The sequence below is a fragment of the Hyla sarda genome, unplaced genomic scaffold, assembly GCF_029499605.1.
Source record: "Hyla sarda isolate aHylSar1 unplaced genomic scaffold, aHylSar1.hap1 scaffold_1423, whole genome shotgun sequence".
Lineage (NCBI taxonomy): Eukaryota > Metazoa > Chordata > Amphibia > Anura > Hylidae > Hyla > Hyla sarda.
Window position 1 is genome coordinate 18,882 of NW_026608053.1, and position 22,928 is coordinate 41,809.

Consider the following 22,928-nt stretch of genomic DNA (forward strand, 5'->3'; position numbering starts at 1 on the left):
TAAGAGGAAGAGAAGGGAAAAAAAGGTGGAAATGGGTTTAAAAGTGATTTCGGCGGAGAAATATATATATATATATATATATATATATATATATATATATATATATACGCGCACACACACACATATATATAAACGTATTCTCCGTTGAGATATTGCAGCCGCTGCTGTGTCCAGGCCCAGGAGCCTTAGCACTGTGCTGTGATGTCACTCAATACCACTGACATCACTAGGTGTAAACAACATCTCTCCTTTGCTGTGTATGTGACTATGGAGCTGTTTGGTGATGTCGTCTATTATGGCCTTCATAGAAGCAACAGGAGATTGTTGCATCCATCTAGAACCCTCAGAACTACAGTGCTATGATGTCACTCACTTCCACAGGCCTTGCAGAGTGTAAACAACAACAACCCAGCTTTGTTGTGTATGTAACCATAGGGATTTGTGATGTCACCTAGAACCTTCACAGCAGCGACAGCTTTATGAGGAGCATCAGCACTGCTCTGCCTGAGCAGAACCATCACCGCCATAGGTTGTCAAATAACCCGGGTTTAACCCACACAGGTAAGTCCAATGGGGTGCAGGCATGTCCTCTATGCTTACAGCTTCCCGTGGGTGTTGGTTTGATACCGTTTGGGGACAGCCAAGGAGGCATCTGCAGGCAACAAAGGTAGGTGTGTGCTTGTGTGTGTGTTTCCTATGCAGATCCTAAGCCCAGTGTCACATGCAAGTAGGAGGAGTAAGAAGGGTTCCTGGCAAATCCGGGTTATGGATTGCATTTAAAAAGGCCCCGTGGGAGTGCAATGGGCCCCTGTCTTGCTGCTTAGCAATAATGGTATGGGTTTAGGTTCTGCTGTGTGTACTGGTGGTTGACTGCCCCCCAGCCCAGAGTGTGCATGGAAAATTGTCTGGCAGCCTCCCTGACAGCAAGCAGTGATAGTGCCCATGAAGGGCACCTTGTTGGGCCCGCCCCTTTCACGGTTATCGCTTCTCGGCCTTTTGGCTAAGATCAAGTGTAGTATCTGTTCTTATCAGTTTAATATCTGATACGTCCCCTATCTGGGGACCATATATTAAATGGATTTTTGAGAACGGGGGCCGATTTCGAAGCTTGCTTCTGTCGCCCTATGCATTGACCCGATATGGCAGTATCTTCGGGTACAGTGCACCACCCCCTTACAGGGTTAAAAAGAAAGATTCCTACTTTCATTGCTACCTGCTTGCTGGCTAGCCAGCTAGCCAGCCCTGTGGGCCTTGCTGCTGCTGCAGCCAAGAAACAAAAGGTGGTGCTGCTGCTGCTTCTGCTGCTTCTGCTTCTGCTTGTGTCTGGCTGCTGTTGGAGCGTCCAGGCACAGGACTTCTGCTGCTGCTGACTAAATGGCCTCCTTAATTGGATCATTTGAGTAGCCAGCACACCTGTGCAGGTAGGGCATGACATGATAGGCAGCTGCCTTGATAGCGGGTGGGTGCTGAATGTTCCTAATTGACAAAATAAGATTAATGCTTATGAAGAAATATAAAATCTCATCCCTTCCCCAATATCGCGCCACACCCCTACCCCTTAATTCCCTGGTTGAACTTGATGGACATATGTCTTTTTTCGACCGTACTAACTATATAACTATGTAACATAACATGGGGGGGGGGGGGGGGTCTCCTGGCTGTTCACACAGGTGTGTCATTGCTGTACATTGACCATGCATTGCTTCTGTGGTATTGCAAAGGCAAAGACAAATGCTTCCAGCCATCCATTGCACTAATGGATTGGTCATCAGCTGGCTGTCTATGTCCCGCATCAATATAGACCAAAGTACAGAGGGTTAGGCTATGCTATTGTGCACCTACCTGATGCATCAGAAGGTGCGAGGCCCTTGCTAAATTCTGTGCACAGACTTTGAGATCTATACTTTAGACTGTATCTAAACCTGCTCCAACATGGACTGACATTCTGGCCTACTTTCAGCCGATGCGACTTGTCTGTCGCTGAACAGTCGCTTTTTATGTATTCAGCACCTATGTATAATGTTGTAAAAATGCTCTAGAAGCTAAAGTCGCAGAAATGTCACACATATTTGGCCTGCAACTTTCTGTGCGACAAATTCAGACAGGAAAAATCAGTATAAATCCTTAGAAAATTATCCCCCAGTGTCTCCATCTGCTGGCGGTATTGAATAAGCATTGCTGCACTGATGGGGTATGCATTAGACGAAAAAAAAGAAGAAAAAGAAGAATAATACGCCCAGAAAAGAGGCGAAAAGGAGAAAAACGTAAAAAAACGTGAAAAAAAAGTAAGAGGAAGAGAAGGGAAAAAAAGGTGGAAATGGGTTTAAAAGTGATTTCGGCGGAGAAATATATATATATATATATATATATATATATATATATATATATACGCGCACACACACACATATATATAAACGTATTCTCCGTTGAGATATTGCAGCCGCTGCTGTGTCCAGGCCCAGGAGCCTTAGCACTGTGCTGTGATGTCACTCAATACCACTGACATCACTAGGTGTAAACAACATCTCTCCTTTGCTGTGTATGTGACTATGGAGCTGTTTGGTTATGTCGTCTATTATGGCCTTCATAGAAGCAACAGGAGATTGTTGCATCCATCTAGAACCCTCAGAACTACAGTGCTATGATGTCACTCACTTCCACAGGCCTTGCAGAGTGTAAACAACAACAACCCAGCTTTGTTGTGTATGTAACCATAGGGATTTGTGATGTCACCTAGAACCTTCACAGCAGCGACAGCTTTATGAGGAGCATCAGCACTGCTCTGCCTGAGCAGAACCATCACCGCCATAGGTTGTCAAATAACCCGGGTTTAACCCACACAGGTAAGTCCAATGGGGTGCAGGCATGTCCTCTATGCTTACAGCTTCCCGTGGGTGTTGGTTTGATACCGTTTGGGGACAGCCAAGGAGGCATCTGCAGGCAACAAAGGTAGGTGTGTGCTTGTGTGTGTGTTTCCTATGCAGATCCTAAGCCCAGTGTCACATGCAAGTAGGAGGAGTAAGAAGGGTTCCTGGCAAATCCGGGTTATGGATTGCATTTAAAAAGGCCCCGTGGGAGTGCAATGGGCCCCTGTCTTGCTGCTTAGCAATAATGGTATGGGTTTAGGTTCTGCTGTGTGTACTGGTGGTTGACTGCCCCCCAGCCCAGAGTGTGCATGGAAAATTGTCTGGCAGCCTCCCTGACAGCAAGCAGTGATAGTGCCCATGAAGGGCACCTTGTTGGGCCCGCCCCTTTCACGGTTATCGCTTCTCGGCCTTTTGGCTAAGATCAAGTGTAGTATCTGTTCTTATCAGTTTAATATCTGATACGTCCCCTATCTGGGGACCATATATTAAATGGATTTTTGAGAACGGGGGCCGATTTCGAAGCTTGCTTCCGTCGCCCTATGCATTGACCCGATATGGCAGTATCTTCGGGTACAGTGCACCACCCCCTTACAGGGTTAAAAAGAAAGATTCCTACTTTCATTGCTACCTGCTTGCTGGCTAGCCAGCTAGCCAGCCCTGTGGGCCTTGCTGCTGCTGCAGCCAAAAAACAAAAGGTGGTGCTGCTGCTGCTTCTGCTGCTTCTGCTTGTGTCTGGCCGCTGTTGGAGCGTCCAGGCACAGGACTTCTGCTGCTGCTGACTAAATGGCCTCCTTAATTGGATCATTTGAGTAGCCAGCACACCTGTGCAGGTAGGGCATGACATGATAGGCAGCTGCCTTGATAGCGGGTGGGTGCTGAATGTTCCTAATTGACAAAATAAGATTAATGCTTATGAAGAAATATAAAATCTCATCCCTTCCCCAATATCGCGCCACACCCCTACCCCTTAATTCCCTGGTTGAACTTGATGGACATATGTCTTTTTTCGACCGTACTAACTATGTAACTATGTAACATAACATGGGGGGGGGTCTCCTGGCTGTTCACACAGGTGTGTCATTGCTGTACATTGACCATGCATTGCTTCTGTGGTATTGCAAAGGCAAAGACAAATGCTTCCAGCCATCCATTGCACTAATGGATTGGTCATCAGCTGGCTGTCTATGTCCCGCATCAATATAGACCAAAGTACAGAGGGTTAGGCTATGCTATTGTGCACCTACCTGATGCATCAGAAGGTGCGAGGCCCTTGCTAAATTCTGTGCACAGACTTTGAGATCTATACTTTAGACTGTATCTAAACCTGCTCCAACATGGACTGACATTCTGGCCTACTTTCAGCCGATGCGACTTGTCTGTCGCTGAACAGTCGCTTTTTATGTATTCAGCACCTATGTATAATGTTGTAAAAATGCTCTAGAAGCTAAAGTCGCAGAAATGTCACACATATTTGGCCTGCAACTTTCTGTGCGACAAATTCAGACAGGAAAAATCAGTATAAATCCTTAGAAAATTATCCCCCAGTGTCTCCATCTGCTGGCGGTATTGAATAAGCATTGCTGCACTGATGGGGTATGCATTAGACGAAAAAAAAGAAGAAAAAGAAGAATAATACGCCCAGAAAAGAGGCGAAAAGGAGAAAAACGTAAAAAAACGTGAAAAAAAAGTAAGAGGAAGAGAAGGGAAAAAAAGGTGGAAATGGGTTTAAAAGTGATTTCGGCGGAGAAATATATATATATATATATATATATATATATATATATATATATATACGCGCACACACACACATATATATAAACGTATTCTCCGTTGAGATATTGCAGCCGCTGCTGTGTCCAGGCCCAGGAGCCTTAGCACTGTGCTGTGATGTCACTCAATACCACTGACATCACTAGGTGTAAACAACATCTCTCCTTTGCTGTGTATGTGACTATGGAGCTGTTTGGTGATGTCGTCTATTATGGCCTTCATAGAAGCAACAGGAGATTGTTGCATCCATCTAGAACCCTCAGAACTACAGTGCTATGATGTCACTCACTTCCACAGGCCTTGCAGAGTGTAAACAACAACAACCCAGCTTTGTTGTGTATGTAACCATAGGGATTTGTGATGTCACCTAGAACCTTCACAGCAGCGACAGCTTTATGAGGAGCATCAGCACTGCTCTGCCTGAGCAGAACCATCACCGCCATAGGTTGTCAAATAACCCGGGTTTAACCCACACAGGTAAGTCCAATGGGGTGCAGGCATGTCCTCTATGCTTACAGCTTCCCGTGGGTGTTGGTTTGATACCGTTTGGGGACAGCCAAGGAGGCATCTGCAGGCAACAAAGGTAGGTGTGTGCTTGTGTGTGTGTTTCCTATGCAGATCCTAAGCCCAGTGTCACATGCAAGTAGGAGGAGTAAGAAGGGTTCCTGGCAAATCCGGGTTATGGATTGCATTTAAAAAGGCCCCGTGGGAGTGCAATGGGCCCCTGTCTTGCTGCTTAGCAATAATGGTATGGGTTTAGGTTCTGCTGTGTGTACTGGTGGTTGACTGCCCCCCAGCCCAGAGTGTGCATGGAAAATTGTCTGGCAGCCTCCCTGACAGCAAGCAGTGATAGTGCCCATGAAGGGCACCTTGTTGGGCCCGCCCCTTTCACGGTTATCGCTTCTCGGCCTTTTGGCTAAGATCAAGTGTAGTATCTGTTCTTATCAGTTTAATATCTGATACGTCCCCTATCTGGGGACCATATATTAAATGGATTTTTGAGAACGGGGGCCGATTTCGAAGCTTGCTTCTGTCGCCCTATGCATTGACCCGATATGGCAGTATCTTCGGGTACAGTGCACCACCCCCTTACAGGGTTAAAAAGAAAGATTCCTACTTTCATTGCTACCTGCTTGCTGGCTAGCCAGCTAGCCAGCCCTGTGGGCCTTGCTGCTGCTGCAGCCAAGAAACAAAAGGTGGTGCTGCTGCTGCTTCTGCTGCTTCTGCTTCTGCTTGTGTCTGGCTGCTGTTGGAGCGTCCAGGCACAGGACTTCTGCTGCTGCTGACTAAATGGCCTCCTTAATTGGATCATTTGAGTAGCCAGCACACCTGTGCAGGTAGGGCATGACATGATAGGCAGCTGCCTTGATAGCGGGTGGGTGCTGAATGTTCCTAATTGACAAAATAAGATTAATGCTTATGAAGAAATATAAAATCTCATCCCTTCCCCAATATCGCGCCACACCCCTACCCCTTAATTCCCTGGTTGAACTTGATGGACATATGTCTTTTTTCGACCGTACTAACTATATAACTATGTAACATAACATGGGGGGGGGGGGGGGGTCTCCTGGCTGTTCACACAGGTGTGTCATTGCTGTACATTGACCATGCATTGCTTCTGTGGTATTGCAAAGGCAAAGACAAATGCTTCCAGCCATCCATTGCACTAATGGATTGGTCATCAGCTGGCTGTCTATGTCCCGCATCAATATAGACCAAAGTACAGAGGGTTAGGCTATGCTATTGTGCACCTACCTGATGCATCAGAAGGTGCGAGGCCCTTGCTAAATTCTGTGCACAGACTTTGAGATCTATACTTTAGACTGTATCTAAACCTGCTCCAACATGGACTGACATTCTGGCCTACTTTCAGCCGATGCGACTTGTCTGTCGCTGAACAGTCGCTTTTTATGTATTCAGCACCTATGTATAATGTTGTAAAAATGCTCTAGAAGCTAAAGTCGCAGAAATGTCACACATATTTGGCCTGCAACTTTCTGTGCGACAAATTCAGACAGGAAAAATCAGTATAAATCCTTAGAAAATTATCCCCCAGTGTCTCCATCTGCTGGCGGTATTGAATAAGCATTGCTGCACTGATGGGGTATGCATTAGACGAAAAAAAAGAAGAAAAAGAAGAATAATACGCCCAGAAAAGAGGCGAAAAGGAGAAAAACGTAAAAAAACGTGAAAAAAAAGTAAGAGGAAGAGAAGGGAAAAAAAGGTGGAAATGGGTTTAAAAGTGATTTCGGCGGAGAAATATATATATATATATATATATATATATATATATATATATATACGCGCACACACACACATATATATAAACGTATTCTCCGTTGAGATATTGCAGCCGCTGCTGTGTCCAGGCCCAGGAGCCTTAGCACTGTGCTGTGATGTCACTCAATACCACTGACATCACTAGGTGTAAACAACATCTCTCCTTTGCTGTGTATGTGACTATGGAGCTGTTTGGTGATGTCGTCTATTATGGCCTTCATAGAAGCAACAGGAGATTGTTGCATCCATCTAGAACCCTCAGAACTACAGTGCTATGATGTCACTCACTTCCACAGGCCTTGCAGAGTGTAAACAACAACAACCCAGCTTTGTTGTGTATGTAACCATAGGGATTTTTGATGTCACCTAGAACCTTCACAGCAGCGACAGCTTTATGAGGAGCATCAGCACTGCTCTGCCTGAGCAGAACCATCACCGCCATAGGTTGTCAAATAACCCGGGTTTAACCCACACAGGTAAGTCCAATGGGGTGCAGGCATGTCCTCTATGCTTACAGCTTCCCGTGGGTGTTGGTTTGATACCGTTTGGGGACAGCCAAGGAGGCATCTGCAGGCAACAAAGGTAGGTGTGTGCTTGTGTGTGTTTCCTATGCAGATCCTAAGCCCAGTGTCACATGCAAGTAGGAGGAGTAAGAAGGGTTCCTGGCAAATCCGGGTTATGGATTGCATTTAAAAAGGCCCCGTGGGAGTGCAATGGGCCCCTGTCTTGCTGCTTAGCAATAATGGTATGGGTTTAGGTTCTGCTGTGTGTACTGGTGGTTGACTGCCCCCCAGCCCAGAGTGTGCATGGAAAATTGTCTGGCAGCCTCCCTGACAGCAAGCAGTGATAGTGCCCATGAAGGGCACCTTGTTGGGCCCGCCCCTTTCACGGTTATCGCTTCTCGGCCTTTTGGCTAAGATCAAGTGTAGTATCTGTTCTTATCAGTTTAATATCTGATACGTCCCCTATCTGGGGACCATATATTAAATGGATTTTTGAGAACGGGGGCCGATTTCGAAGCTTGCTTCCGTCGCCCTATGCATTGACCCGATATAGCAGTATCTTCGGGTACAGTGCACCACCCCCTTACAGGGTTAAAAAGAAAGATTCCTACTTTCATTGCTACCTGCTTGCTGGCTAGCCAGCTAGCCAGCCCTGTGGGCCTTGCTGCTGCTGCAGCCAAAAAACAAAAGGTGGTGCTGCTGCTGCTTCTGCTGCTTCTGCTTCTGCTTGTGTCTGGCCGCTGTTGGAGCGTCCAGGCACAGGACTTCTGCTGCTGCTGACTAAATGGCCTCCTTAATTGGATCATTTGAGTAGCCAGCACACCTGTGCAGGTAGGGCATGACATGATAGGCAGCTGCCTTGATAGCGGGTGGGTGCTGAATGTTCCTAATTGACAAAATAAGATTAATGCTTATGAAGAAATATAAAATCTCATCCCTTCCCCAATATCGCGCCACACCCCTACCCCTTAATTCCCTGGTTGAACTTGATGGACATATGTCTTTTTTCGACCGTACTAACTATGTAACTATGTAACATAACATGGGGGGGGGGGGGGGGGTCTCCTGGCTGTTCACACAGGTGTGTCATTGCTGTACATTGACCATGCATTGCTTCTGTGGTATTGCAAAGGCAAAGACAAATGCTTCCAGCCATCCATTGCACTAATGGATTGGTCATCAGCTGGCTGTCTATGTCCCGCATCAATATAGACCAAAGTACAGAGGGTTAGGCTATGCTATTGTGCACCTACCTGATGCATCAGAAGGTGCGAGGCCCTTGCTAAATTCTGTGCACAGACTTTGAGATCTATACTTTAGACTGTATCTAAACCTGCTCCAACATGGACTGACATTCTGGCCTACTTTCAGCCGATGCGACTTGTCTGTCGCTGAACAGTCGCTTTTTATGTATTCAGCACCTATGTATAATGTTGTAAAAATGCTCTAGAAGCTAAAGTCGCAGAAATGTCACACATATTTGGCCTGCAACTTTCTGTGCGACAAATTCAGACAGGAAAAATCAGTATAAATCCTTAGAAAATTATCCCCCAGTGTCTCCATCTGCTGGCGGTATTGAATAAGCATTGCTGCACTGATGGGGTATGCATTAGACGAAAAAAAAGAAGAAAAAGAAGAATAATACGCCCAGAAAAGAGGCGAAAAGGAGAAAAACGTAAAAAAACGTGAAAAAAAAGTAAGAGGAAGAGAAGGGAAAAAAAGGTGGAAATGGGTTTAAAAGTGATTTCGGCGGAGAAATATATATATATATATATATATATATATATATATATATATACGCGCACACACACACATATATATAAACGTATTCTCCGTTGAGATATTGCAGCCGCTGCTGTGTCCAGGCCCAGGAGCCTTAGCACTGTGCTGTGATGTCACTCAATACCACTGACATCACTAGGTGTAAACAACATCTCTCCTTTGCTGTGTATGTGACTATGGAGCTGTTTGGTGATGTCGTCTATTATGGCCTTCATAGAAGCAACAGGAGATTGTTGCATCCATCTAGAACCCTCAGAACTACAGTGCTATGATGTCACTCACTTCCACAGGCCTTGCAGAGTGTAAACAACAACAACCCAGCTTTGTTGTGTATGTAACCATAGGGATTTGTGATGTCACCTAGAACCTTCACAGCAGCGACAGCTTTATGAGGAGCATCAGCACTGCTCTGCCTGAGCAGAACCATCACCGCCATAGGTTGTCAAATAACCCGGGTTTAACCCACACAGGTAAGTCCAATGGGGTGCAGGCATGTCCTCTATGCTTACAGCTTCCCGTGGGTGTTGGTTTGATACCGTTTGGGGACAGCCAAGGAGGCATCTGCAGGCAACAAAGGTAGGTGTGTGCTTGTGTGTGTGTTTCCTATGCAGATCCTAAGCCCAGTGTCACATGCAAGTAGGAGGAGTAAGAAGGGTTCCTGGCAAATCCGGGTTATGGATTGCATTTAAAAAGGCCCCGTGGGAGTGCAATGGGCCCCTGTCTTGCTGCTTAGCAATAATGGTATGGGTTTAGGTTCTGCTGTGTGTACTGGTGGTTGACTGCCCCCCAGCCCAGAGTGTGCATGGAAAATTGTCTGGCAGCCTCCCTGACAGCAAGCAGTGATAGTGCCCATGAAGGGCACCTTGTTGGGCCCGCCCCTTTCACGGTTATCGCTTCTCGGCCTTTTGGCTAAGATCAAGTGTAGTATCTGTTCTTATCAGTTTAATATCTGATACGTCCCCTATCTGGGGACCATATATTAAATGGATTTTTGAGAACGGGGGCCGATTTCGAAGCTTGCTTCCGTCGCCCTATGCATTGACCCGATATGGCAGTATCTTCGGGTACAGTGCACCACCCCCTTACAGGGTTAAAAAGAAAGATTCCTACTTTCATTGCTACCTGCTTGCTGGCTAGCCAGCTAGCCAGCCCTGTGGGCCTTGCTGCTGCTGCAGCCAAAAAACAAAAGGTGGTGCTGCTGCTGCTTCTGCTGCTTCTGCTTCTGCTTGTGTCTGGCTGCTGTTGGAGCGTCCAGGCACAGGACTTCTGCTGCTGCTGACTAAATGGCCTCCTTAATTGGATCATTTGAGTAGCCAGCACACCTGTGCAGGTAGGGCATGACATGATAGGCAGCTGCCTTGATAGCGGGTGGGTGCTGAATGTTCCTAATTGACAAAATAAGATTAATGCTTATGAAGAAATATAAAATCTCATCCCTTCCCCAATATCGCGCCACACCCCTACCCCTTAATTCCCTGGTTGAACTTGATGGACATATGTCTTTTTTCGACCGTACTAACTATGTAACTATGTAACATAACATGGGGGGGGGGGGGGGTCTCCTGGCTGTTCACACAGGTGTGTCATTGCTGTACATTGACCATGCATTGCTTCTGTGGTATTGCAAAGGCAAAGACAAATGCTTCCAGCCATCCATTGCACTAATGGATTGGTCATCAGCTGGCTGTCTATGTCCCGCATCAATATAGACCAAAGTACAGAGGGTTAGGCTATGCTATTGTGCACCTACCTGATGCATCAGAAGGTGCGAGGCCCTTGCTAAATTCTGTGCACAGACTTTGAGATCTATACTTTAGACTGTATCTAAACCTGCTCCAACATGGACTGACATTCTGGCCTACTTTCAGCCGATGCGACTTGTCTGTCGCTGAACAGTCGCTTTTTATGTATTCAGCACCTATGTATAATGTTGTAAAAATGCTCTAGAAGCTAAAGTCGCAGAAATGTCACACATATTTGGCCTGCAACTTTCTGTGCGACAAATTCAGACAGGAAAAATCAGTATAAATCCTTAGAAAATTATCCCCCAGTGTCTCCATCTGCTGGCGGTATTGAATAAGCATTGCTGCACTGATGGGGTATGCATTAGACGAAAAAAAAGAAGAAAAAGAAGAATAATACGCCCAGAAAAGAGGCGAAAAGGAGAAAAACGTAAAAAAAACGTGAAAAAAAAGTAAGAGGAAGAGAAGGGAAAAAAAGGTGGAAATGGGTTTAAAAGTGATTTCGGCGGAGAAATATATATATATATATATATATATATATATATATATATATATATATATATATATATACGCGCACACACACACATATATATAAACGTATTCTCCGTTGAGATATTGCAGCCGCTGCTGTGTCCAGGCCCAGGAGCCTTAGCACTGTGCTGTGATGTCACTCAATACCACTGACATCACTAGGTGTAAACAACATCTCTCCTTTGCTGTGTATGTGACTATGGAGCTGTTTGGTGATGTCGTCTATTATGGCCTTCATAGAAGCAACAGGAGATTGTTGCATCCATCTAGAACCCTCAGAACTACAGTGCTATGATGTCACTCACTTCCACAGGCCTTGCAGAGTGTAAACAACAACAACCCAGCTTTGTTGTGTATGTAACCATAGGGATTTGTGATGTCACCTAGAACCTTCACAGCAGCGACAGCTTTATGAGGAGCATCAGCACTGCTCTGCCTGAGCAGAACCATCACCGCCATAGGTTGTCAAATAACCCGGGTTTAACCCACACAGGTAAGTCCAATGGGGTGCAGGCATGTCCTCTATGCTTACAGCTTCCCGTGGGTGTTGGTTTGATACCGTTTGGGGACAGCCAAGGAGGCATCTGCAGGCAACAAAGGTAGGTGTGTGCTTGTGTGTGTGTTTCCTATGCAGATCCTAAGCCCAGTGTCACATGCAAGTAGGAGGAGTAAGAAGGGTTCCTGGCAAATCCGGGTTATGGATTGCATTTAAAAAGGCCCCGTGGGAGTGCAATGGGCCCCTGTCTTGCTGCTTAGCAATAATGGTATGGGTTTAGGTTCTGCTGTGTGTACTGGTGGTTGACTGCCCCCCAGCCCAGAGTGTGCATGGAAAATTGTCTGGCAGCCTCCCTGACAGCAAGCAGTGATAGTGCCCATGAAGGGCACCTTGTTGGGCCCGCCCCTTTCACGGTTATCGCTTCTCGGCCTTTTGGCTAAGATCAAGTGTAGTATCTGTTCTTATCAGTTTAATATCTGATACGTCCCCTATCTGGGGACCATATATTAAATGGATTTTTGAGAACGGGGGCCGATTTCGAAGCTTGCTTCCGTCGCCCTATGCATTGACCCGATATGGCAGTATCTTCGGGTACAGTGCACCACCCCCTTACAGGGTTAAAAAGAAAGATTCCTACTTTCATTGCTACCTGCTTGCTGGCTAGCCAGCTAGCCAGCCCTGTGGGCCTTGCTGCTGCTGCAGCCAAAAAACAAAAGGTGGTGCTGCTGCTGCTTCTGCTGCTTCTGCTTCTGCTTGTGTCTGGCCGCTGTTGGAGCGTCCAGGCACAGGACTTCTGCTGCTGCTGACTAAATGGCCTCCTTAATTGGATCATTTGAGTAGCCAGCACACCTGTGCAGGTAGGGCATGACATGATAGGCAGCTGCCTTGATAGCGGGTGGGTGCTGAATGTTCCTAATTGACAAAATAAGATTAATGCTTATGAAGAAATATAAAATCTCATCCCTTCCCCAATATCGCGCCACACCCCTACCCCTTAATTCCCTGGTTGAACTTGATGGACATATGTCTTTTTTCGACCGTACTAACTATGTAACTATGTAACATAACATGGGGGGGGGGGGGGTCTCCTGGCTGTTCACACAGGTGTGTCATTGCTGTACATTGACCATGCATTGCTTCTGTGGTATTGCAAAGGCAAAGACAAATGCTTCCAGCCATCCATTGCACTAATGGATTGGTCATCAGCTGGCTGTCTATGTCCCGCATCAATATAGACCAAAGTACAGAGGGTTAGGCTATGCTATTGTGCACCTACCTGATGCATCAGAAGGTGCGAGGCCCTTGCTAAATTCTGTGCACAGACTTTGAGATCTATACTTTAGACTGTATCTAAACCTGCTCCAACATGGACTGACATTCTGGCCTACTTTCAGCCGATGCGACTTGTCTGTCGCTGAACAGTCGCTTTTTATGTATTCAGCACCTATGTATAATGTTGTAAAAATGCTCTAGAAGCTAAAGTCGCAGAAATGTCACACATATTTGGCCTGCAACTTTCTGTGCGACAAATTCAGACAGGAAAAATCAGTATAAATCCTTAGAAAATTATCCCCCAGTGTCTCCATCTGCTGGCGGTATTGAATAAGCATTGCTGCACTGATGGGGTATGCATTAGACGAAAAAAAAGAAGAAAAAGAAGAATAATACGCCCAGAAAAGAGGCGAAAAGGAGAAAAACGTAAAAAAACGTGAAAAAAAAGTAAGAGGAAGAGAAGGGAAAAAAAGGTGGAAATGGGTTTAAAAGTGATTTCGGCGGAGAAATATATATATATATATATATATATATATATATATATATATATACGCGCACACACACACATATATATAAACGTATTCTCCGTTGAGATATTGCAGCCGCTGCTGTGTCCAGGCCCAGGAGCCTTAGCACTGTGCTGTGATGTCACTCAATACCACTGACAATCACTAGGTGTAAACAACATCTCTCCTTTGCTGTGTATGTGACTATGGAGCTGTTTGGTGATGTCGTCTATTATGGCCTTCATAGAAGCAACAGGAGATTGTTGCATCCATCTAGAACCCTCAGAACTACAGTGCTATGATGTCACTCACTTCCACAGGCCTTGCAGAGTGTAAACAACAACAACCCAGCTTTGTTGTGTATGTAACCATAGGGATTTGTGATGTCACCTAGAACCTTCACAGCAGCGACAGCTTTATGAGGAGCATCAGCACTGCTCTGCCTGAGCAGAACCATCACCGCCATAGGTTGTCAAATAACCCGGGTTTAACCCACACAGGTAAGTCCAATGGGGTGCAGGCATGTCCTCTATGCTTACAGCTTCCCGTGGGTGTTGGTTTGATACCGTTTGGGGACAGCCAAGGAGGCATCTGCAGGCAACAAAGGTAGGTGTGTGCTTGTGTGTGTGTTTCCTATGCAGATCCTAAGCCCAGTGTCACATGCAAGTAGGAGGAGTAAGAAGGGTTCCTGGCAAATCCGGGTTATGGATTGCATTTAAAAAGGCCCCGTGGGAGTGCAATGGGCCCCTGTCTTGCTGCTTAGCAATAATGGTATGGGTTTAGGTTCTGCTGTGTGTACTGGTGGTTGACTGCCCCCCAGCCCAGAGTGTGCATGGAAAATTGTCTGGCAGCCTCCCTGACAGCAAGCAGTGATAGTGCCCATGAAGGGCACCTTGTTGGGCCCGCCCCTTTCACGGTTATCGCTTCTCGGCCTTTTGGCTAAGATCAAGTGTAGTATCTGTTCTTATCAGTTTAATATCTGATACGTCCCCTATCTGGGGACCATATATTAAATGGATTTTTGAGAACGGGGGCCGATTTCGAAGCTTGCTTCCGTCGCCCTATGCATTGACCCGATATGGCAGTATCTTCGGGTACAGTGCACCACCCCCTTACAGGGTTAAAAAGAAAGATTCCTACTTTCATTGCTACCTGCTTGCTGGCTAGCCAGCTAGCCAGCCCTGTGGGCCTTGCTGCTGCTGCAGCCAAAAAACAAAAGGTGGTGCTGCTGCTGCTTCTGCTGCTTCTGCTTCTGCTTGTGTCTGGCCGCTGTTGGAGCGTCCAGGCACAGGACTTCTGCTGCTGCTGACTAAATGGCCTCCTTAATTGGATCATTTGAGTAGCCAGCACACCTGTGCAGGTAGGGCATGACATGATAGGCAGCTGCCTTGATAGCGGGTGGGTGCTGAATGTTCCTAATTGACAAAATAAGATTAATGCTTATGAAGAAATATAAAATCTCATCCCTTCCCCAATATCGCGCCACACCCCTACCCCTTAATTCCCTGGTTGAACTTGATGGACATATGTCTTTTTTCGACCGTACTAACTATGTAACTATGTAACATAACATGGGGGGGGGGGGTCTCCTGGCTGTTCACACAGGTGTGTCATTGCTGTACATTGACCATGCATTGCTTCTGTGGTATTGCAAAGGCAAAGACAAATGCTTCCAGCCATCCATTGCACTAATGGATTGGTCATCAGCTGGCTGTCTATGTCCCGCATCAATATAGACCAAAGTACAGAGGGTTAGGCTATGCTATTGTGCACCTACCTGATGCATCAGAAGGTGCGAGGCCCTTGCTAAATTCTGTGCACAGACTTTGAGATCTATACTTTAGACTGTATCTAAACCTGCTCCAACATGGACTGACATTCTGGCCTACTTTCAGCCGATGCGACTTGTCTGTCGCTGAACAGTCGCTTTTTATGTATTCAGCACCTATGTATAATGTTGTAAAAATGCTCTAGAAGCTAAAGTCGCAGAAATGTCACACATATTTGGCCTGCAACTTTCTGTGCGACAAATTCAGACAGGAAAAATCAGTATAAATCCTTAGAAAATTATCCCCCAGTGTCTCCATCTGCTGGCGGTATTGAATAAGCATTGCTGCACTGATGGGGTATGCATTAGACGAAAAAAAAGAAGAAAAAGAAGAATAATACGCCCAGAAAAGAGGCGAAAAGGAGAAAAACGTAAAAAAACGTGAAAAAAAAGTAAGAGGAAGAGAAGGGAAAAAAAGGTGGAAATGGGTTTAAAAGTGATTTCGGCGGAGAAATATATATATATATATATATATATATATATATATATATATATATATATACGCGCACACACACACATATATATAAACGTATTCTCCGTTGAGATATTGCAGCCGCTGCTGTGTCCAGGCCCAGGAGCCTTAGCACTGTGCTGTGATGTCACTCAATACCACTGACATCACTAGGTGTAAACAACATCTCTCCTTTGCTGTGTATGTGACTATGGAGCTGTTTGGTGATGTCGTCTATTATGGCCTTCATAGAAGCAACAGGAGATTGTTGCATCCATCTAGAACCCTCAGAACTACAGTGCTATGATGTCACTCACTTCCACAGGCCTTGCAGAGTGTAAACAACAACAACCCAGCTTTGTTGTGTATGTAACCATAGGGATTTGTGATGTCACCTAGAACCTTCACAGCAGCGACAGCTTTATGAGGAGCATCAGCACTGCTCTGCCTGAGCAGAACCATCACCGCCATAGGTTGTCAAATAACCCGGGTTTAACCCACACAGGTAAGTCCAATGGGGTGCAGGCATGTCCTCTATGCTTACAGCTTCCCGTGGGTGTTGGTTTGATACCGTTTGGGGACAGCCAAGGAGGCATCTGCAGGCAACAAAGGTAGGTGTGTGCTTGTGTGTGTGTTTCCTATGCAGATCCTAAGCCCAGTGTCACATGCAAGTAGGAGGAGTAAGAAGGGTTCCTGGCAAATCCGGGTTATGGATTGCATTTAAAAAGGCCCCGTGGGAGTGCAATGGGCCCCTGTCTTGCTGCTTAGCAATAATGGTATGGGTTTAGGTTCTGCTGTGTGTACTGGTGGTTGACTGCCCCCCAGCCCAGAGTGTGCATGGAAAATTGTCTGGCAGCCTCCCTGACAGCAAGCAGTGATAGTGCCCATGAAGGGCACCTTGTTGGGCCCGCCCCTTTCACGGTTATCGCTTCTCGGCCTTTTGGCTAAGATCAAGTGTAGTATCTGTTCTTATCAGTTTAATATCTGATACGTCCCCTATCTGGGGACCATATATTAAATGGATTTTTGAGAACGGGGGCCGATTTCGAAGCTTGCTTCCGTCGCCCTATGCATTGACCCGATATGGCAGTATCTTCGGGTACAGTGCACCACCCCCTTACAGGGTTAAAAAGAAAGATTCCTACTTTCATTGCTACCTGCTTGCTGGCTAGCCAGCTAGCCAGCCCTGTGGGCCTTGCTGCTGCTGCAGCCAAAAAACAAAAGGTGGTGCTGCTGCTGCTTCTGCTGCTTCTGCTTCTGCTTGTGTCTGGCCGCTGTTGGAGCGTCCAGGCACAGGACTTCTGCTGCTGCTGACTAAATGGCCTCCTTAATTGGATCATTTGAGTAGCCAGCACACCTGTGCAGGTAGGGCATGACATGATAGGCAGCTGCCTTGATAGCGGGTGGGTGCTGAATGTTCCTAATTGACAAAATAAGATTAATGCTTATGAAGAAATATAAAATCTCATCCCTTCCCCAATATCGCGCCACACCCCTACCCCTTAATTCCCTGGTTGAACTTGATGGACATATGTCTTTTTTCGACCGTACTAACTATGTAACTATGTAACATAACATGGGGGGGGGGGGGTCTCCTGGCTGTTCACACAGGTGTGTCATTGCTGTACATTGACCATGCATTGCTTCTGTGGTATTGCAAAGGCAAAGACAAATTCTTCCAGCCATCCATTGCACTAATGGATTGGTCATCAGCTGGCTGTCTATGTCCCGCATCAATATAGACCAAAGTACAGAGGGTTAGGCTATGCTATTGTGCACCTACCTGATGCATCAGAAGGTGCGAGGCCCTTGCTAAATTCTGTGCACAGACTTTGAGATCTATACTTTAGACTGTATCTAAACCTGCTCCAACATGGACTGACATTCTGGCCTACTTTCAGCCGATGCGACTTGTCTGTCGCTGAACAGTCGCTTTTTATGTATTCAGCACCTATGTATAATGTTGTAAAAATGCTCTAGAAGCTAAAGTCGCAGAAATGTCACACATATTTGGCCTGCAACTTTCTGTGCGACAAATTCAGACAGGAAAAATCAGTATAAATCCTTAGAAAATTATCCCCCAGTGTCTCCATCTGCTGGCGGTATTGAATAAGCATTGCTGCACTGATGGGGTATGCATTAGACGAAAAAAAAGAAGAAAAAGAAGAATAATACGCCCAGAAAAGAGGCGAAAAGGAGAAAAACGTAAAAAAACGTGAAAAAAAAGTAAGAGGAAGAGAAGGGAAAAAAAGGTGGAAATGGGTTTAAAAGTGATTTCGGCGGAGATATATATATATATATATATATATATATATATATATATACGCGCACACACACACATATATATAAACGTATTCTCCGTTGAGATATTGCAGCCGCTGCTGTGTCCAGGCCCAGGAGCCTTAGCACTGTGCTGTGATGTCACTCAATACCACTGACATCACTAGGTGTAAACAACATCTCTCCTTTGCTGTGTATGTGACTATGGAGCTGTTTGGTTATGTCGTCTATTATGGCCTTCATAGAAGCAACAGGAGATTGTTGCATCCATCTAGAACCCTCAGAACTACAGTGCTATGATGTCACTCACTTCCACAGGCCTTGCAGAGTGTAAACAACAACAACCCAGCTTTGTTGTGTATGTAACCATAGGGATTTGTGATGTCACCTAGAACCTTCACAGCAGCGACAGCTTTATGAGGAGCATCAGCACTGCTCTGCCTGAGCAGAACCATCACCGCCATAGGTTGTCAAATAACCCGGGTTTAACCCACACAGGTAAGTCCAATGGGGTGCAGGCATGTCCTCTATGCTTACAGCTTCCCGTGGGTGTTGGTTTGATACCGTTTGGGGACAGCCAAGGAGGCATCTGCAGGCAACAAAGGTAGGTGTGTGCTTGTGTGTGTGTTTCCTATGCAGATCCTAAGCCCAGTGTCACATGCAAGTAGGAGGAGTAAGAAGGGTTCCTGGCAAATCCGGGTTATGGATTGCATTTAAAAAGGCCCCGTGGGAGTGCAATGGGCCCCTGTCTTGCTGCTTAGCAATAATGGTATGGGTTTAGGTTCTGCTGTGTGTACTGGTGGTTGACTGCCCCCCAGCCCAGAGTGTGCATGGAAAATTGTCTGGCAGCCTCCCTGACAGCAAGCAGTGATAGTGCCCATGAAGGGCACCTTGTTGGGCCCGCCCCTTTCACGGTTATCGCTTCTCGGCCTTTTGGCTAAGATCAAGTGTAGTATCTGTTCTTATCAGTTTAATATCTGATACGTCCCCTATCTGGGGACCATATATTAAATGGATTTTTGAGAACGGGGGCCGATTTCGAAGCTTGCTTCCGTCGCCCTATGCATTGACCCGATATGGCAGTATCTTCGGGTACAGTGCACCACCCCCTTACAGGGTTAAAAAGAAAGATTCCTACTTTCATTGCTACCTGCTTGCTGGCTAGCCAGCTAGCCAGCCCTGTGGGCCTTGCTGCTGCTGCAGCCAAAAAACAAAAGGTGGTGCTGCTGCTGCTTCTGCTGCTTCTGCTTGTGTCTGGCCGCTGTTGGAGCGTCCAGGCACAGGACTTCTGCTGCTGCTGACTAAATGGCCTCCTTAATTGGATCATTTGAGTAGCCAGCACACCTGTGCAGGTAGGGCATGACATGATAGGCAGCTGCCTTGATAGCGGGTGGGTGCTGAATGTTCCTAATTGACAAAATAAGATTAATGCTTATGAAGAAATATAAAATCTCATCCCTTCCCCAATATCGCGCCACACCCCTACCCCTTAATTCCCTGGTTGAACTTGATGGACATATGTCTTTTTTCGACCGTACTAACTATGTAACTATGTAACATAACATGGGGGGGGGTCTCCTGGCTGTTCACACAGGTGTGTCATTGCTGTACATTGACCATGCATTGCTTCTGTGGTATTGCAAAGGCAAAGACAAATGCTTCCAGCCATCCATTGCACTAATGGATTGGTCATCAGCTGGCTGTCTATGTCCCGCATCAATATAGACCAAAGTACAGAGGGTTAGGCTATGCTATTGTGCACCTACCTGATGCATCAGAAGGTGCGAGGCCCTTGCTAAATTCTGTGCACAGACTTTGAGATCTATACTTTAGACTGTATCTAAACCTGCTCCAACATGGACTGACATTCTGGCCTACTTTCAGCCGATGCGACTTGTCTGTCGCTGAACAGTCGCTTTTTATGTATTCAGCACCTATGTATAATGTTGTAAAAATGCTCTAGAAGCTAAAGTCGCAGAAATGTCACACATATTTGGCCTGCAACTTTCTGTGCGACAAATTCAGACAGGAAAAATCAGTATAAATCCTTAGAAAATTATCCCCCAGTGTCTCCATCTGCTGGCGGTATTGAATAAGCATTGCTGCACTGATGGGGTATGCATTAGACGAAAAAAAAGAAGAAAAAGAAGAATAATACGCCCAGAAAAGAGGCGAAAAGGAGAAAAACGTAAAAAAACGTGAAAAAAAAGTAAGAGGAAGAGAAGGGAAAAAAAGGTGGAAATGGGTTTAAAAGTGATTTCGGCGGAGAAATATATATATATATATATATATATATATATATATATATATATATATATACGCGCACACACACACATATATATAAACGTATTCTCCGTTGAGATATTGCAGCCGCTGCTGTGTCCAGGCCCAGGAGCCTTAGCACTGTGCTGTGATGTCACTCAATACCACTGACATCACTAGGTGTAAACAACATCTCTCCTTTGCTGTGTATGTGACTATGGAGCTGTTTGGTGATGTCGTCTATTATGGCCTTCATAGAAGCAACAGGAGATTGTTGCATCCATCTAGAACCCTCAGAACTACAGTGCTATGATGTCACTCACTTCCACAGGCCTTGCAGAGTGTAAACAACAACAACCCAGCTTTGTTGTGTATGTAACCATAGGGATTTGTGATGTCACCTAGAACCTTCACAGCAGCGACAGCTTTATGAGGAGCATCAGCACTGCTCTGCCTGAGCAGAACCATCACCGCCATAGGTTGTCAAATAACCCGGGTTTAACCCACACAGGTAAGTCCAATGGGGTGCAGGCATGTCCTCTATGCTTACAGCTTCCCGTGGGTGTTGGTTTGATACCGTTTGGGGACAGCCAAGGAGGCATCTGCAGGCAACAAAGGTAGGTGTGTGCTTGTGTGTGTGTTTCCTATGCAGATCCTAAGCCCAGTGTCACATGCAAGTAGGAGGAGTAAGAAGGGTTCCTGGCAAATCCGGGTTATGGATTGCATTTAAAAAGGCCCCGTGGGAGTGCAATGGGCCCCTGTCTTGCTGCTTAGCAATAATGGTATGGGTTTAGGTTCTGCTGTGTGTACTGGTGGTTGACTGCCCCCCAGCCCAGAGTGTGCATGGAAAATTGTCTGGCAGCCTCCCTGACAGCAAGCAGTGATAGTGCCCATGAAGGGCACCTTGTTGGGCCCGCCCCTTTCACGGTTATCGCTTCTCGGCCTTTTGGCTAAGATCAAGTGTAGTATCTGTTCTTATCAGTTTAATATCTGATACGTCCCCTATCTGGGGACCATATATTAAATGGATTTTTGAGAACGGGGGCCGATTTCGAAGCTTGCTTCCGTCGCCCTATGCATTGACCCGATATGGCAGTATCTTCGGGTACAGTGCACCACCCCCTTACAGGGTTAAAAAGAAAGATTCCTACTTTCATTGCTACCTGCTTGCTGGCTAGCCAGCTAGCCAGCCCTGTGGGCCTTGCTGCTGCTGCAGCCAAAAAACAAAAGGTGGTGCTGCTGCTGCTTCTGCTGCTTCTGCTTCTGCTTGTGTCTGGCCGCTGTTGGAGCGTCCAGGCACAGGACTTCTGCTGCTGCTGACTAAATGGCCTCCTTAATTGGATCATTTGAGTAGCCAGCACACCTGTGCAGGTAGGGCATGACATGATAGGCAGCTGCCTTGATAGCGGGTGGGTGCTGAATGTTCCTAATTGACAAAATAAGATTAATGCTTATGAAGAAATATAAAATCTCATCCCTTCCCCAATATCGCGCCACACCCCTACCCCTTAATTCCCTGGTTGAACTTGATGGACATATGTCTTTTTTCGACCGTACTAACTATGTAACTATGTAACATAACATGGGGGGGGGGGGGTCTCCTGGCTGTTCACACAGGTGTGTCATTGCTTTACATTGACCATGCATTGCTTCTGTGGTATTGCAAAGGCAAAGACAAATTCTTCCAGCCATCCATTGCACTAATGGATTGGTCATCAGCTGGCTGTCTATGTCCCGCATCAATATAGACCAAAGTACAGAGGGTTAGGCTATGCTATTGTGCACCTACCTGATGCATCAGAAGGTGCGAGGCCCTTGCTAAATTCTGTGCACAGACTTTGAGATCTATACTTTAGACTGTATCTAAACCTGCTCCAACATGGACTGACATTCTGGCCTACTTTCAGCCGATGCGACTTGTCTGTCGCTGAACAGTCGCTTTTTATGTATTCAGCACCTATGTATAATGTTGTAAAAATGCTCTAGAAGCTAAAGTCGCAGAAATGTCACACATATTTGGCCTGCAACTTTCTGTGCGACAAATTCAGACAGGAAAAATCAGTATAAATCCTTAGAAAATTATCCCCCAGTGTCTCCATCTGCTGGCGGTATTGAATAAGCATTGCTGCACTGATGGGGTATGCATTAGACGAAAAAAAAGAAGAAAAAGAAGAATAATACGCCCAGAAAAGAGGCGAAAAGGAGAAAAACGTAAAAAAACGTGAAAAAAAAGTAAGAGGAAGAGAAGGGAAAAAAAGGTGGAAATGGGTTTAAAAGTGATTTCGGCGGAGAAATATATATATATATATATATATATATATATATATATATATATACGCGCACACACACACATAT

General features: G+C 45.9%; 10 non-coding genes across 10 annotated transcripts; all 10 read left to right on the forward strand.

Moving 5' to 3' along the window:
• Positions 1–980: 980 nt before the first annotated feature.
• Positions 981–1,171, forward strand: LOC130307380 (U2 spliceosomal RNA). Its single transcript, XR_008856563.1, has one exon. It is a non-coding gene; the product is annotated as a U2 spliceosomal RNA (small nuclear RNA).
• Positions 1,172–3,262: 2,091 nt separating this feature from the next.
• LOC130307387 (U2 spliceosomal RNA) lies at positions 3,263–3,453 on the forward strand. Its single transcript, XR_008856570.1, has one exon. It is a non-coding gene; the product is annotated as a U2 spliceosomal RNA (small nuclear RNA).
• Positions 3,454–5,533: 2,080 nt separating this feature from the next.
• LOC130307391 (U2 spliceosomal RNA) lies at positions 5,534–5,724 on the forward strand. Its single transcript, XR_008856574.1, has one exon. It is a non-coding gene; the product is annotated as a U2 spliceosomal RNA (small nuclear RNA).
• Positions 5,725–7,813: 2,089 nt separating this feature from the next.
• Positions 7,814–8,004, forward strand: LOC130307414 (U2 spliceosomal RNA). Its single transcript, XR_008856596.1, has one exon. It is a non-coding gene; the product is annotated as a U2 spliceosomal RNA (small nuclear RNA).
• A 2,090-nt stretch (positions 8,005–10,094) lies between these two features.
• On the forward strand, positions 10,095–10,285 carry LOC130307388 (U2 spliceosomal RNA). The gene has a single exon (XR_008856571.1). It is a non-coding gene; the product is annotated as a U2 spliceosomal RNA (small nuclear RNA).
• Positions 10,286–12,390: 2,105 nt separating this feature from the next.
• On the forward strand, positions 12,391–12,581 carry LOC130307389 (U2 spliceosomal RNA). Its single transcript, XR_008856572.1, has one exon. It is a non-coding gene; the product is annotated as a U2 spliceosomal RNA (small nuclear RNA).
• Positions 12,582–14,671: 2,090 nt separating this feature from the next.
• On the forward strand, positions 14,672–14,862 carry LOC130307390 (U2 spliceosomal RNA). Its single transcript, XR_008856573.1, has one exon. It is a non-coding gene; the product is annotated as a U2 spliceosomal RNA (small nuclear RNA).
• A 2,093-nt stretch (positions 14,863–16,955) lies between these two features.
• On the forward strand, positions 16,956–17,146 carry LOC130307392 (U2 spliceosomal RNA). The gene has a single exon (XR_008856575.1). It is a non-coding gene; the product is annotated as a U2 spliceosomal RNA (small nuclear RNA).
• A 2,082-nt stretch (positions 17,147–19,228) lies between these two features.
• LOC130307393 (U2 spliceosomal RNA) lies at positions 19,229–19,419 on the forward strand. Its single transcript, XR_008856576.1, has one exon. It is a non-coding gene; the product is annotated as a U2 spliceosomal RNA (small nuclear RNA).
• A 2,084-nt stretch (positions 19,420–21,503) lies between these two features.
• LOC130307394 (U2 spliceosomal RNA) lies at positions 21,504–21,694 on the forward strand. The gene has a single exon (XR_008856577.1). It is a non-coding gene; the product is annotated as a U2 spliceosomal RNA (small nuclear RNA).
• The last annotated feature ends 1,234 nt before the right edge of the window (positions 21,695–22,928 follow it).